At 38.9% G+C, this 13,547-nt stretch overlaps 1 long non-coding RNA gene across 1 annotated transcript; it reads left to right on the plus strand.

Annotated features, from left to right (window-relative positions):
• The first annotated feature begins 577 nt into the window (after window positions 1-577).
• On the plus strand, window positions 578-2,934 carry LOC141629144 (uncharacterized). The gene is made up of 3 exons (XR_012537235.1): window positions 578-725; window positions 823-931; window positions 2,658-2,934. It is a non-coding gene; the product is annotated as an uncharacterized LOC141629144 (long non-coding RNA).
• Window positions 2,935-13,547: the final 10,613 nt, after the last annotated feature.

Consider the following 13,547-nt stretch of genomic DNA (forward strand, 5'->3'; position numbering starts at 1 on the left):
GTGTACTGAATATGGTGTACAATGTGCCTCTGTCATGATAGTCTTTTTCAACTCCTCATCATTAGGGACACACCACCTACCATCGAACCTCAAACTACCATCTGTATGTGTAACGCCCCGTAATTTCGGACCGTTAATATATTTCGAAAATAATTTATTAATCAAATAAAATTTGATATTTAAAGTAATTAAAGTAAAAATAATTCAAAGAAATATAATTTTATTATATTTTGAAGAAAAGTATTTATTTTGATAGTTTCGAAATGTTTCAAAATAGTTTAAACCGTGTAAAACTTTTTATTTCGAAATAAGGTCGTATCGGGGGGAAAATGACAATTCTTTTGAACGTTGAGTAATCGAATTTGGAAATGGGTCGTATGAATACTCAATTTTCTTGTAATCTCGTATTTAAAAACTTTGGTCTTGACGGAATTTGCGTTTGACTTACGGATTTAATTATTATTGAAACAAGTCAAACCCGACTCGTAAAAATCCCGACTAAAAATCCCGCACCTTCCTCCCTCCTTCCTTTCTTCTCCCTTACCGCGGCACCCCCTTCCCCTCTACTCTTTTTTTCTGATTTTTCTTTGTTCATCTTCCTTGTCTTTCCCAAACACCATTTTTACATAAAAACTCAAGCAAAAATCGTCACAACTTGCTCGTTTCTTATCGGTTTTTCACGAAATTTACCTTTCCGGAATCCTCTCGTCGCGATCTACAACTTGGTACAATTTAATTTCAGTTTTATTGAAGTTGTTTTAAGACCAATTTTCGGAAATTTCGGTTTATATACTTATCTTTGTGTTTTAATTGTTTATTTAGGTGAAGAATTGGAGGACGAGTTCGGGGACTCGTATATTGTAGAGGATAGCGGCTAGTTGTTGTTAGGGTTTCGGTTTTGAGGTGCTAATTGCTCATTTTCTAGCTTAAGGTAACATATTTCGAGTTACTCGACGAAAGATCGTCACATGTTTTTGATTTTTGTATGTTTGGTGATTTTTGCTTGAGTAGTAGTTTTCACATGATAAATTTGTTGCATGCATGCTTAAATTATGCCTTTTGTTAGTTTAAATTAACAAAGTTGAATTGGGAACGATTAATTAATGTTCAGACGGTCTTTTACTAAATAAAAATGGAAAGAAAAGGTGGTGTAGGGGGACGGGCAAAAAGGCAAGAGGCCCGTGGCGTGCCCACGGCTAGCCCAGTTGGCCGGGTCGGTCCGTTGCTTGTTTCGCGGTTTTCCATGCAAAATTTGTCATTTAAGGTTTATTAATGACATAGTTAGTATGAGTACACTTTAGGAATTGAATCATATAAGTAATAAAAATTATGTTAGTGGTAAAACTATGCTTATATTAATAGTTATCACATGTTAGGATAGTTTACAAAATGAATTTGTAAATAATAGGCTCAGAATGAATTGTATAGGGATAATTGTAATGCTTTGTTGATTGTGCCGAAAACTGAGCCTTAGTCCCTTTAACTGATGCGATGTCAGTTAATTGAGTGATTGGTCAGCCGCAATTTGACCCGTACCTGTCGCAGGGCTGGGGTTGCGGGTAAAAATTCGGTTGAATGAATTAGATAATCGGCCTTTTTCTTGTTTTAGGCCATTTATTATATCTCTATTGCACATGTGTAGTTAGTTGAATTTAAATAGCTTCTTATTTTGTAGTAATGGCCCTAGATTCCCCTAAAGCCTTTAATATTGTTAAAATTGCTAAGATTGGAAGTTAGTATTGAATTCTTATTGAGGATACTGTTGGATTATCTGCTGAATAGACATTTATATAGCCTTTCACATGATAGGATGTTAGCATTTAGGTTGGTAAGTTGGACTTTTTGTCCTCTTATGGTTAAGTGGGTGTCTTACTTGACTTGTGTGGTGAGTCTTGTGTGGTGTGGGCTAAAGTATTCAAGCTGGGACTAGCTGGGACTAGGTCCTAGGTGAGTACTTCGGCCTTCATCATAGATAGGTCTTTATAGTCTTTGACGAGTATATGTTCACTGCTTGATAGCCTTTGTGTTCCTGACTAGTGGATGTTTATCCAAGTTGGGGCATGACCTCAGTTACTTATTTTGATAGTAAGTGGTCAGCTTAAGTACTAGCCAACCCTTTGGTGGACTCCTTAGGGTACTCACTTCACTTTGTTTTAAAAAAAGTTGTGGGTCTTGGGTGCGGTGGTGTGTATCCGCATGTCTAGGTCTGCGCATATTTTAGGCTAGGGTTGTGTTGTCTCTTGGCCATGTTTTATTAATATTAACCGCTGAGCCAAGATACCGGTTCGATTACCTTCCCTACCTCGTGGTATAGACTCGAGTTACAAAGTGACTATTGACCGTGCTAAGAACTTATGCCTGTCTTTGATATATTGCCCTTTCTTGTTTGATGATTCTATGAATCATAGAAGGTGAGATGCAAGCCGGCTATGGTTGATAGAGTTTGGATTACAATTTGTTATATGATTCACATGATAGTTTAGTTTGGTCAGTTTAGGGGTCATAGGTTGGATTTACATGATAATTACATTGTTTATCATATTGTTTACATGTTTTACTACATGTTTCATTAATTTTGACGATTCGTGGCTGGGAGGACTCGAAGTTACTCCCCACTGAATTGTGGCTTTCGTGTTTGTATAAAATGCGATTGACAGGTTGTTGATGCTTAGTTGGGGTCACAGACGAGCTAGTGAGCAAGGAACCTTGGACCTAGTTTGGTTTTCTTTTGTAGAAACCTTTTATCTTTTGGTTATGTATATAACCTTTTAACTTTTGGTTTGTATATAATTTGAAGGGACATATGTCTCCCTTTTCTATTTTGGGTTTGTATCACTATATTTCCGCGTCTTAAGTTATGTATGTAAATTAGTTTATCAGTTGTTGCAGGGTTTTTGACACTCTTCTTGAGTTGGATTGGTTGTGAATGGTTTAGGAAGAAATTTTTTTGAAATTGCAGGTTTTATCTAGTTGAACCATTTACAAACATATCCTACCAGTTTTTCCGTAGAATTTACGCATTTAAGTAATTAGATAACGTGTTAATTTTTAAGGGTGTCACAGTATGAATAGAAAATCGGGACACTGTCCCTTTCTCTACTCCAGCTCTCCACTCAACTATCTTAGGATCCAAAGCCTGCTTACCTCGAATGTCATCATAAAACTCAAGCTGTACTGTCATATCACCCATGGCATCACCTTTCTGCATCATATGTATCCCAAACCTTGCTACCTCATCTCTCAGCCTCATCAAAGATAGAGCTGTACACAGAGAATGTACACTCTTCATACTCAAAGCATCAGCAACAACATTGGCCTTCCCTTCATGGTAGATGATTTCCATGTCATAATCGCCAATCAGCTCCATCCACCTCCTCTGTCTCATGTTCAACTCCTTTTGAGTGAAGATGTACTTGAGACTCTTGTGATCAGAAAATACCTTAAAGATTGCTCCATAAAGGTAATGTCTCCAAATCTTGAGAGCAAACACCACCTCACCCAACTCCAGATCATGAGTAGGGTAGTTCTCCTCATAAGGCTTCAATTGCCTAGACGCATAGGCAATCACTTTACCATTCTGCATCAACACACATCCCAACCCATTCTTTGAGGCATCTGTATAAACCTCAAAGTTCTCGCTCCCTTCAGGCAACGCTAAGACAGGAGCTGTGGTCAAACGCTCCTTTAATGTTTGGAACGCCGTCTCACAACTCTCATCCCAACGAAACCTGTTCTCTTTTCTCATCAACGCTGTCATAGGTCTGGCTATCTTGGAAAAGTCTTTCACGAACCGTCGTAGTATCCGGCTAAACCAGAAAACTCCCGATCTCAAAGAACATTCTTTGGTGCTTCCCACTTTGTCACTTTGCCTCAATCTTATTTGTATCCACTGACCACTCCCTCCTTAGAGATCACATGCCCCAGAAAAGCAACTTTCTCTAACCAGAACTCACACTTGGACAGCTTAGCATATAACTCATGCTCCCTCAATGTTTGCAACACGATCCTCAGATGCTCCTCATGCTCCTCTTTAGTCTTAGAATAGACTAAGATATCATCGATAAATACCACTACAAACTGGTCCAAGAACTGTCTGAAGATTATATTCATCAAATCCATAAACACTGCTGGTGCATTAGACAACCCAAACGGCATCACCACATACTCATAATGGCCATACCTCGACGTGAAAGCTGTCTTTGGTATGTCCACCTCTCTAATCTTCACCTGATGGTACACCGACCTCAAATCAATCTTAGAAAAGACTGATGCACCACTCAACTGATCAAACAGGTCATCAATCCTTGGCAAAGGATACTTGTTCTTCACCGTCACTCGGTTCAGCTCCCTGTAATCTATGCACAACCTCAAACTCCCATCTTTCTTCTTCACAAAAAGAACTGGTGCTCCCCACGGCGATACACTTGGTCTAATGTATCCCTTCTCTATCAAATCATCTAACTGCTTCCTGAGCTCCTCCATCTCTTTAGGACCCATACGGTACGGTGCCTTAGAGATTGGCCCCGTCCATGGCTTCAACTCAACGGTGAAATCTTTCTCCCTCTTTGGTGGCAACCCCGGAATCTCATCAGGAAAAACGTCGGCAAACTATCCCACCACTCGTATCTCATCAACTGTCGGACTCTCTATCCGGTCATCTCTCACATGGCACAAGATCAAAGGACATCCCTTCCTCAGATACGACTTCAAGGTGACAGCTGCAATCAACTTAACTTTGGGTTTGACTAGAAACCCACGATAAGATACACTAACACCCTTAGGACCTCTTAAAGACACTTTCTTTTGATGACAGTCTATCTTAGCTTTATACTTTCCTAACCAATCCATCCCGACTATCAGCTCAAAACCGTCAAAAGGAAACTCTAGCAAGTCTACAGGTAGATCAACTTGCCCAACTATCATAGATACATCTCTAAACAACCTCCCACATGATACAGACTCACCCGAAGGTATAAAAACTTGCTCACTAACAGACTCATATACCCTCAAACCCAACCGTTTAACATGACTTGAAGATACAAACGACTGAGAAGCCCCCGAATCAAACAAAACAAAGGTAGGAATACCATTAACAAGGAAAGTACCGGTGATAACGTGTGCATCCTCCTCAGCTGCTTTCTTCTCCATCATGAATAACTTTCCACTGGTCTTCTGTCCACCTCCCTGGACAGTACTAGCTGAAGTGGTCGGCTTAGCACCCGACCCTTGATTGTTGTTGTTGTTCGTTGGTGGTTTCTGATAAGAATTACCGCCGTTGCGGTTGCCTCCACTCTGGTAACTCTGACTTCCCCGGTTTGGCCATGACCCAGCCGGTCTGTTGCTCGCATAGCTCTGCGCTGGTCTCTGGAAAGATCCCGGTGCACTTGTGCACTCATGTCTCTTGTGGCCTACACCACCACAGCTATAACAGGTCACTCCCCAACTACCACTAACACTTCCACGGCCGTGCCCAAAGGAAGCCCCAGCACTGAACCCTGACCCAAAAGAAAACCCCTTAGACTGATTGTGGTTGCCTTTCTTGTGATTAGATTGGCCACCACCCTCGCTCTCAGACTTCTTCTTCTCACCACCTGACCTCTTCTGAGCCATCTCCACCAACCTCTCAGCTCTCCCAGCCCTCTCATAAGCTTCCTTAACATCAGTAAGGATTCCCACGGGTAACTTATCCATAATCTTAGTGGTCAACCCCCTCTCAAACCTCAACGCCAGATTCTCCTCACTCAAACCCATATCCTCAGCATACCTAGACTTCTCATTGAACTGCCTGTAGTACTCGGCCACAGACATCTCAGCGGTCATCTTAAAACTGTCAAACTCTTCCCTCAACTTACTCCTCACATGCTCCGGTACGAACTCCTTTCTCACAGCCCTACGAAACTCCTCCCAAGGTATAGCAGGTAAACTTTGGTTGGTATATATCTCCTTAGCACTCACTTTCACTGTATCCCACAACTTGCCAGCTGCCTCCCTCAGATAGAACGCAGCTTGTTCCACTCTCATCTCGTCAGGACAGTGAACCAAATCTAATATGTTCTCCATCTCTCTAAGCCAACTATCAAGAAGGTTAGGCTCCCCAACTCCCTTGTACTCTTTCGGGTTAAACCTCGCTATATAGAGGCTGATTTTAGAATGATCAACCTCCTTCTCCTTATCTTTATCCTTATCCTTCCCCACAGTCTTTAAAGCCTCTGTAAGAGCATCTTGGTGCTCCAACATCTTAACGATATCATCCATATTCATGGTCTCAGCTCTGGCATAGTAAGCGTTTTTCTTGGGCGGCATCTTGAAACTATATAAGAAAGGGTAGACATAAACACACGTACTAAACCTCAAAACACGAAAACACGCTGTCCAGAACCCACTCGATCGAGTGCCCAAACATACTCGATCGAGTAACGGTGTTGGACCATATAGATATATGATTAAGTTTTGATAATGACAAGTGTATGCTTCGTTTAATATATACTCTTGCTTGTAATCGTTTGTCTAGTCTTTGTTAGAATAACGTAAGATTACAAGTTTAGCAAGTAATGTTATAGCTCTCTTAGCTATAACATTGAATATTTGTGAAGCATCATTCAAGTCATGTTATAGCAGCTTGAGCTATAACATTGGAAGTTCTTAAAGCATCATAAGCAACTGTAACAAGTTTCAAGTATGATGATCATTCAAGCAAAAGGCTAGATCAAGTCTTTAACAAAGCTCAAGATGAAGAGCTTTTTGGTCAAGATAAAGAGAAGATCCTTTACTGAAGATCTCCAGGAAGATTAGTTAGTATAGGTCTTCGTCTAATGACGGTATCTTAAAATAAGAGTATTGGGGAAGTAAAGTTATAGCTATTTCACCTATAACTTTACTAACCAAACTTAAAGTTATAGCTGTTTCTACTATAACTTTAGGTAGCATTTTAAAGGCACGATTTTAATAGTTTTAAAATCATTTTTCAAAAGATAAAATTCTTTTAAACATATTTCGAAATCTTTTGTGTATATAGTAGAGTTGATTTATGGGTTATTATAATTGGTGACTTGCATATTCCTATTGGTTAGTAAAACGACTTATGGGTCGTCATGCTACCTAGGGTTTGCTAGTCTATCTAATCTAACCCTAATCCAAGGAGATAGGTTTTATCCAAGATTGGACACGGGCTTAGGGTTTCAGCCGTAAGCTGCAAACCGTTGGAGCGTGTAAGGTGGTTGTGTTTAAGTAACCTATCTAATCAAATCTAGCTTATATTTATATAAGATATTTTCCTATCTTTATAATATATGATTTGATTTGATTACTTATCCTAACATCTTAAAGATATAGTTTTAAATGTCAAATAAGATTTACTTTTATCTTATTTGCCTAAACTATAATATCTTGGATTAAATTAGGAAAGAGATAAAGATTTATCTCTTATAGCCTTAGCCGCCTATCTCACGGCATCCTAGGGTTTCGTGCAAACCCTAGTTCCCACTTCTACTATAAATACAATTGATCATTCTTCATTTATCTAAGCTTTTCGAAATATAACAATCTTTGCAAAACATATTTGAGTTTAATTCTTAATTGTCTTGTTGTTTTGTTTTGGAAAATATTTGCGAAAAGTCGTGCTCTTCAAATTGCTTATCTTTCTTAAAGATTACGTCATAAGATAATAGTACTTTATATTGTTTCTTACTCGTTCAATTGTGTGAACACTTAGAAGAACAATCAAGTGCTTTCTTAGTAACTTAAGATAGTCAAAATGAATATCTAGTGATATTCAAATCGAGTTATAGTTAGAGTTAACTATACGAGTTGGGTTGATAATTTTGTAATCCGGAGTAAGGTACTAAAATTATTAATCGAGAATAGTGGACGTAGGCTTCGACGTGTGAAGCTGAACCACTTCAAATATCGTGTGTCCTTGCATCTTTCTTTTCAGTCATTTCATTACATTCATAATCAATTAGTTAATTAGTTAAAGTTTAATCAATAAACTTTAAGTAATTAATTACCTTGATATAAAATAAAAAATAGGCATAATTTTTAAATACTCAATTCACCCCCCCCCCCTCTCGAGTATTTCGGGTGTGATAGACTCTTCAATTGGTATCAGAGCCTCGTGCTCTTGATTGCCTAACCGCAAAGAGGCTAGATCCGTCTATCTTTTTATCTTTTTATTTTTATTCCGCTGCCTTACACGTGTGAAATGGATTCCAAGTATCTTAAGTGTCCCGTCTTTGATGGGAAGAATTATGGACTTTGGAAAAACATGATGACACACTACATAAAAGGACATGATTGGGAGTGCTGGACGATTATAAATAACGGACCACATAAAATTTTGGTCGCATCTTCGGAAGGCACTACCTATGAGAAAAAGGAAGAAGACTATGTTGAGGCTGATTACAAGAAGGCTGAGAAAAACTCAAAAGCGATAAGCCTATTACAAAACGGCATGACATCGACTGAATTCGATCGTTTTTCTTCTTGCACTTCGGCCAAGGAAATATGGGATGGTCTTGAGTTGGCCTATGAAGGAACATTGGCTGTAAGGAAATATCGCATTGATTTGCTGATTCAAAAATATGAACTCTTTAGAATGGAAAATAATGAATCACTTGATAGCATGTCAGCACGATTTTCTACTATAGTCAATGAGCTCAAAAATCTTGGTAAAACTTTTAAATCCGAGGATATTGCTAGAAAAGTACTTAGGAGTCTAACCAAGAAATGGCGTCCCAAGGTCACGGTTATGGAAGAAGTCAGAGATCTCACTTCCCTTCCTTATGCAGAACTTATTGGCGCTCTCATGGCTCATGAACTCGTCCTGGAAGACGATGAGGCCGAGTCCAGTAATAAGAAGAGCATGGCTCTACAAGCTTCTGCTAAGGAAGAGAAAGATGTAGAAATAGAGGACGAAACGGTCTTGTTTGCTAAACGGTTCAACAAACGCATTTTCAGAAATAAGCAAGCAAAATCGTTCAACAACAATAATAAGTTCTCTAATAAGAAAATTTCAGAGACAAAGAACACGTTTGCTAATAGAGGATGCTTCAAGTGTGGAGAATCCGGTCATATGATTAAGGACTGTCCCACATGGGAGAGAATCAAAGACAAAGCAAAACGGGAGAAAACCAAGAAGGAATTCAAGCAAGTTATGATAGCATCTTGCCGGGGAGATCTCGACCCTGAGGACGACGAAGCATCAGAAGAAGAAGAAGTTGCTAACCTATGCTTAAGCAACGTTAGTCTTGACCTCTTCTCAGACGATGATAAAGATAGTGTGGACTCCTACTGCTGCTTCCTAGGAGATTTCAATTCAGAAGAAGAAGAAGAGGTTGTGGTGAAAGAAAATAACCTATGGTACCTTGACAGTGGATGCTCAAGGCACATGACTGGATATGTAAATTTATTTCTTTCACTTGAACCCTTCGATGGAGGTAAGGTCACATTTGGTGATAACAAGAAGGGTAAGATTATCGGTGTAGGTAAAGTTGGAATATCCTCTTCTCATGCAATTAGTGATGTTTATCTTGTTAGTGGTCTCAAACACAACTTGCTAAGTATCTCTCAATTATGCGACAAAGGAAATAAAGTTGTTTTTCATTCAGATTCCTGTCGAATAATAATTGAAGGAACGAGTAGTGTTGTGCTTGAAGGACACCGTAGAAGGAATGTCTATATGATTGATTTAAATAACATTCCTACTAATTCGTTCACATGCATGAAAGTAACGACAGATGATCCGTGCCTTTGGCACAAAATATTTGCTCACATAAATTCAACAACTTTGAATAAGCTAAAGAAATGGGATCTGGTAGAAGGACTTCCATCAATCAAATTCGATCAAGAAACTCTATGTGATTCTTGTGCCCGTTGCAAGCACGTTAGATCATCGTTCAAACCAAAGAGAATAGTAAGTACCAAGGAACCACTAGAACTCGTGCACATGGATCTTTGTGGCCCAATGAAGGTAAGAAGTAGAGGTGGATCCAGGTATGTCTTCGTTCTAGTTGATGACTATTCTAGATTTGTTTGGCCAATCTTTCTAAACTCAAAAGATGAGACTTTCGAGGAGTTTGCAGTTCTAATGAAACTTGCCCAAAATAAGTATAAATCTAAATTAATTTCCATTCGTACGGATCATGGCACCGAATTTGATAACCAAGCTTTCATACAATATTGTAGGGAGAATGGTGTTGGGCATAACTTCTCAGCACCACGAACCCCACAGCAAAACGGTGTTGTGGAACGTATGAATAGAACATTGGAGGATATGGCACGCACGATGTTATTGTGTAGTGGCCTACCACGAAATTTCTGGGCTGAAACTATTAGTACTGCATGCTATGTTCATAATCGAGCTTTGATTAGACCTATTCTCAAGAAGACTCCTTATGAGCTTCTTAGGGGACGTAAACCTAACATATCACATCTACGTTACTTCGGGAGTAAATGTTTCGTCCATAATAATGGCAAAAATAGATTAAGCAAATTCGATCCCAGAAGTGACGAAGCGGTATTTGTCGGCTATTCTAATCATAGTAAAGCATATAAGGTTTTTAATAAAAGAACCTTATGCATCGAAGAAAGTGTTCATGTTGTTTTTGATGAGAATAATATGTTTGACAAAGCTGAACAGGATGAGGAAGAAGATTTGAACGAACCTGATTTCCGATTATCCAGGGATGAACTTCCGGAATTGGATGAGGAAGATAAAGAAATTGAGGGCACAAATGATGAACAAGGAACCCCTTCGAATGATAAAGGAAAGAGTACTGAGAGTTTAGTTGATGATACTAAAACCTCTTCTCAATCCAAGCAATTGGAGGATAAAGTTATAACTGATGAAGCTATAACTTCAACTTCTAATCAACAAACTAAGTCCAAAGTTATAACTGATTCTGTTATAACCCCAGACTTGGATTCAGGGGGAACAAGGCTTGAACCCCAATCATTCGAAGAAGGCGAGACGAGTTCAGATGAAGATGTGCCTCGTATTTCTAAGAAATGGAAATATAAGGATTCCCATCCAATGGAAACCATCCTAGGAAGTTTGAATGAAGGCGTTCGAACTCGGAGAAGACTTAACAACTTTTGCTCTTTCTACTCTTTTTTGTCAACCATTGAGCCAACAAATATCAAAGAAGCACTTGCCGAACCAGATTGGATCGTTGCTATGCAAGAAGAGCTTCAACAGTTCGAACGAAACAAAGTGTGGCATTTGGTTCCAAGACCTAAAGATCGAACGGTCATCGGTACGAGATGGGTGTTTAGAAACAAGCTGGACGACACAGGAGTTATTGTTCGAAACAAAGCTAGATTGGTTGTACAAGGGTATAATCAACAAGAAGGAATTGACTACGATGAGACCTTCGCTCCCGTGAGCGACTTGAGGCTATTAGATTATTAATAGCATTTCTTTGCTCATAAAGGAATAAAACTTTTTCAAATGGACGTTAAAACAGCTTTTCTTAACGGCTATTTGAATGAGGAGGTTTTTGTTGAACAACCCCCAGGATTTCTCGATAGCAAGTTTCAAAACCACGTTTTCAAATTAGATAAAGCTTTGTATGGTTTGAAACAAGCTCCGAGATCGTGGTACGACAGATTGTCAAAATATCTTCTAGAAAGTGGTTTTAAAAGAGGATATGTCGACAAAACCCTATTTCGAAAAACCGAGGTTTCCGATTTATTAGTCGTACAAATATACGTTGACGATATTATTTTTGGTTCAACTAATAATCGCTTATGTAAGTATTTTTCAGATTTAATGACCTCGGAATTCGAGATGAGCATGATGGGAGAACTCAAGTTCTTCCTTGGACTCCAAATCCAACAAACTCTGAAGGGATCATGATACACCAACAAAAATACATCAAGGAGCTAATCAAGAAATTCGGTATGGAAAATTCTAACTCTAAACCAACTCCTATGGGCACCGAGAAGAAGTTGACCTTGGATGAGAACGGTAAGTCCGTCGATGAGACAACTTATCGAGGTATGATTGGCTCACTCCTTTATTTAACCGCAAGTCGTCCGGATATTATGTTTAGTGTATGCGTATGTGCTCGATTTCAATCATACCCTAAAGAATCGCATATGATTGCAGTTAAGAGAATCTTGAAGTATTTGATTGGTACATCTAAATTATATCTGTGGTATCCTCTTGAGTGTAATTTCGATCTCATAGGGTATTCAGATGCAGATTATGCGGGATGTTCACTTGATGAAAAAGTACTTCCGGCATAGCCACATTTGTTGGACCGTGTATCATCACGTGGGGATCCAAGAAGCAAAATTCCGTTGCATTATCTCTCTTTGAAGCCGAATACATTTCTTTGGGATCTGGTATGTCCTCAACTTTTATGGCTTAAGCAACAACTATGTGATTATGGTGTTAATGTAGGGTGTATACCTATTTTATGTGACAACACAAGTGCTATAATTATATCTAAAAATCCGCACAAAGACTCACGAACTAAGCATATAGACATTAGACACCATTTTCTACGGGATCATGTAGATAAGGGCAACATAAGACTGGAATTTTGTAGTACAGAAAAACAATGGGCTGACATTTTTACCAAAGCTTTGGCTAGAGAACGTTTTGAGATTTTACGATTGGAAATTGGTTTAATTGGTGGCAACTAAACTTGTCACAAATATTTTATTTTCTATATGACTGACTAGATTTGACGAGATTGTATGACTGTGTCCGTATTTTTAGTTGCACTTTTATTTATGTCAAATTTTTATTATATTATGAGAATATTCCATTTTCTAGTCATATATATTTTAAGTTTATTATGAGCCAAGAGTCGTAACCAACTGTTTTTATTTCCTGCCAAAACCGAAATTTCCATAAGTCTATCTCTTACCATATCTTACTTTATCCTTATATATCTTGCCATATCTTTTACCCTAACCACTTGTCTATCTTTTGGTAAATCTTTAAAAAAAAAAAAAAAAATCAAAAAACTTACCTAACTCCTCTCCACTCGCCACCTCCTCTATCCTACTTCCCTTAAATCTCTATTGCCATAATAAGATTCCAACTCCCATAAATACTCCCTCCTACTGTCACCATCACCATCACAAACACAAAACCCAAAGATCTATTTTTAGACCTTTCTACACACTCAACCTCCAAAATCCTTTGATCATCATGACTCCTCCCTCAACCCGTTTTCACTCACCCTCAACTCGGTCCACAACTCGGACCGGGTCCTCCAAACCTTCATGCACTAAAACCTATGTCCCTATCAAAACTCCCTCACCTTCCCCAAACCAAAAACCAACTAATCCCGAACATAACCGGGTTGATCCTAACTTAGAAAGGAAAAGGCGGAAGTTGAATAAAGGGAAAAAGAAAGCCGTGGGGTTTGAAGTTTCGGTGGAAGAAAATGAGGTTGAAGCTCCTCAAGAAGGTCCACAAAGGACAATGTTTCGGGAATTTATGCCGAATGCAACATCAATGGGGCTTGATAAGCTTCGCCTTACCGCGGATGAAAGAACCCGTGTCAACTATGTCATGAGGTACGATATTCATG

Source organism: Silene latifolia, chromosome 2 (assembly GCF_048544455.1).
Source record: "Silene latifolia isolate original U9 population chromosome 2, ASM4854445v1, whole genome shotgun sequence".
NCBI classification, from domain to species: domain Eukaryota; kingdom Viridiplantae; phylum Streptophyta; class Magnoliopsida; order Caryophyllales; family Caryophyllaceae; genus Silene; species Silene latifolia.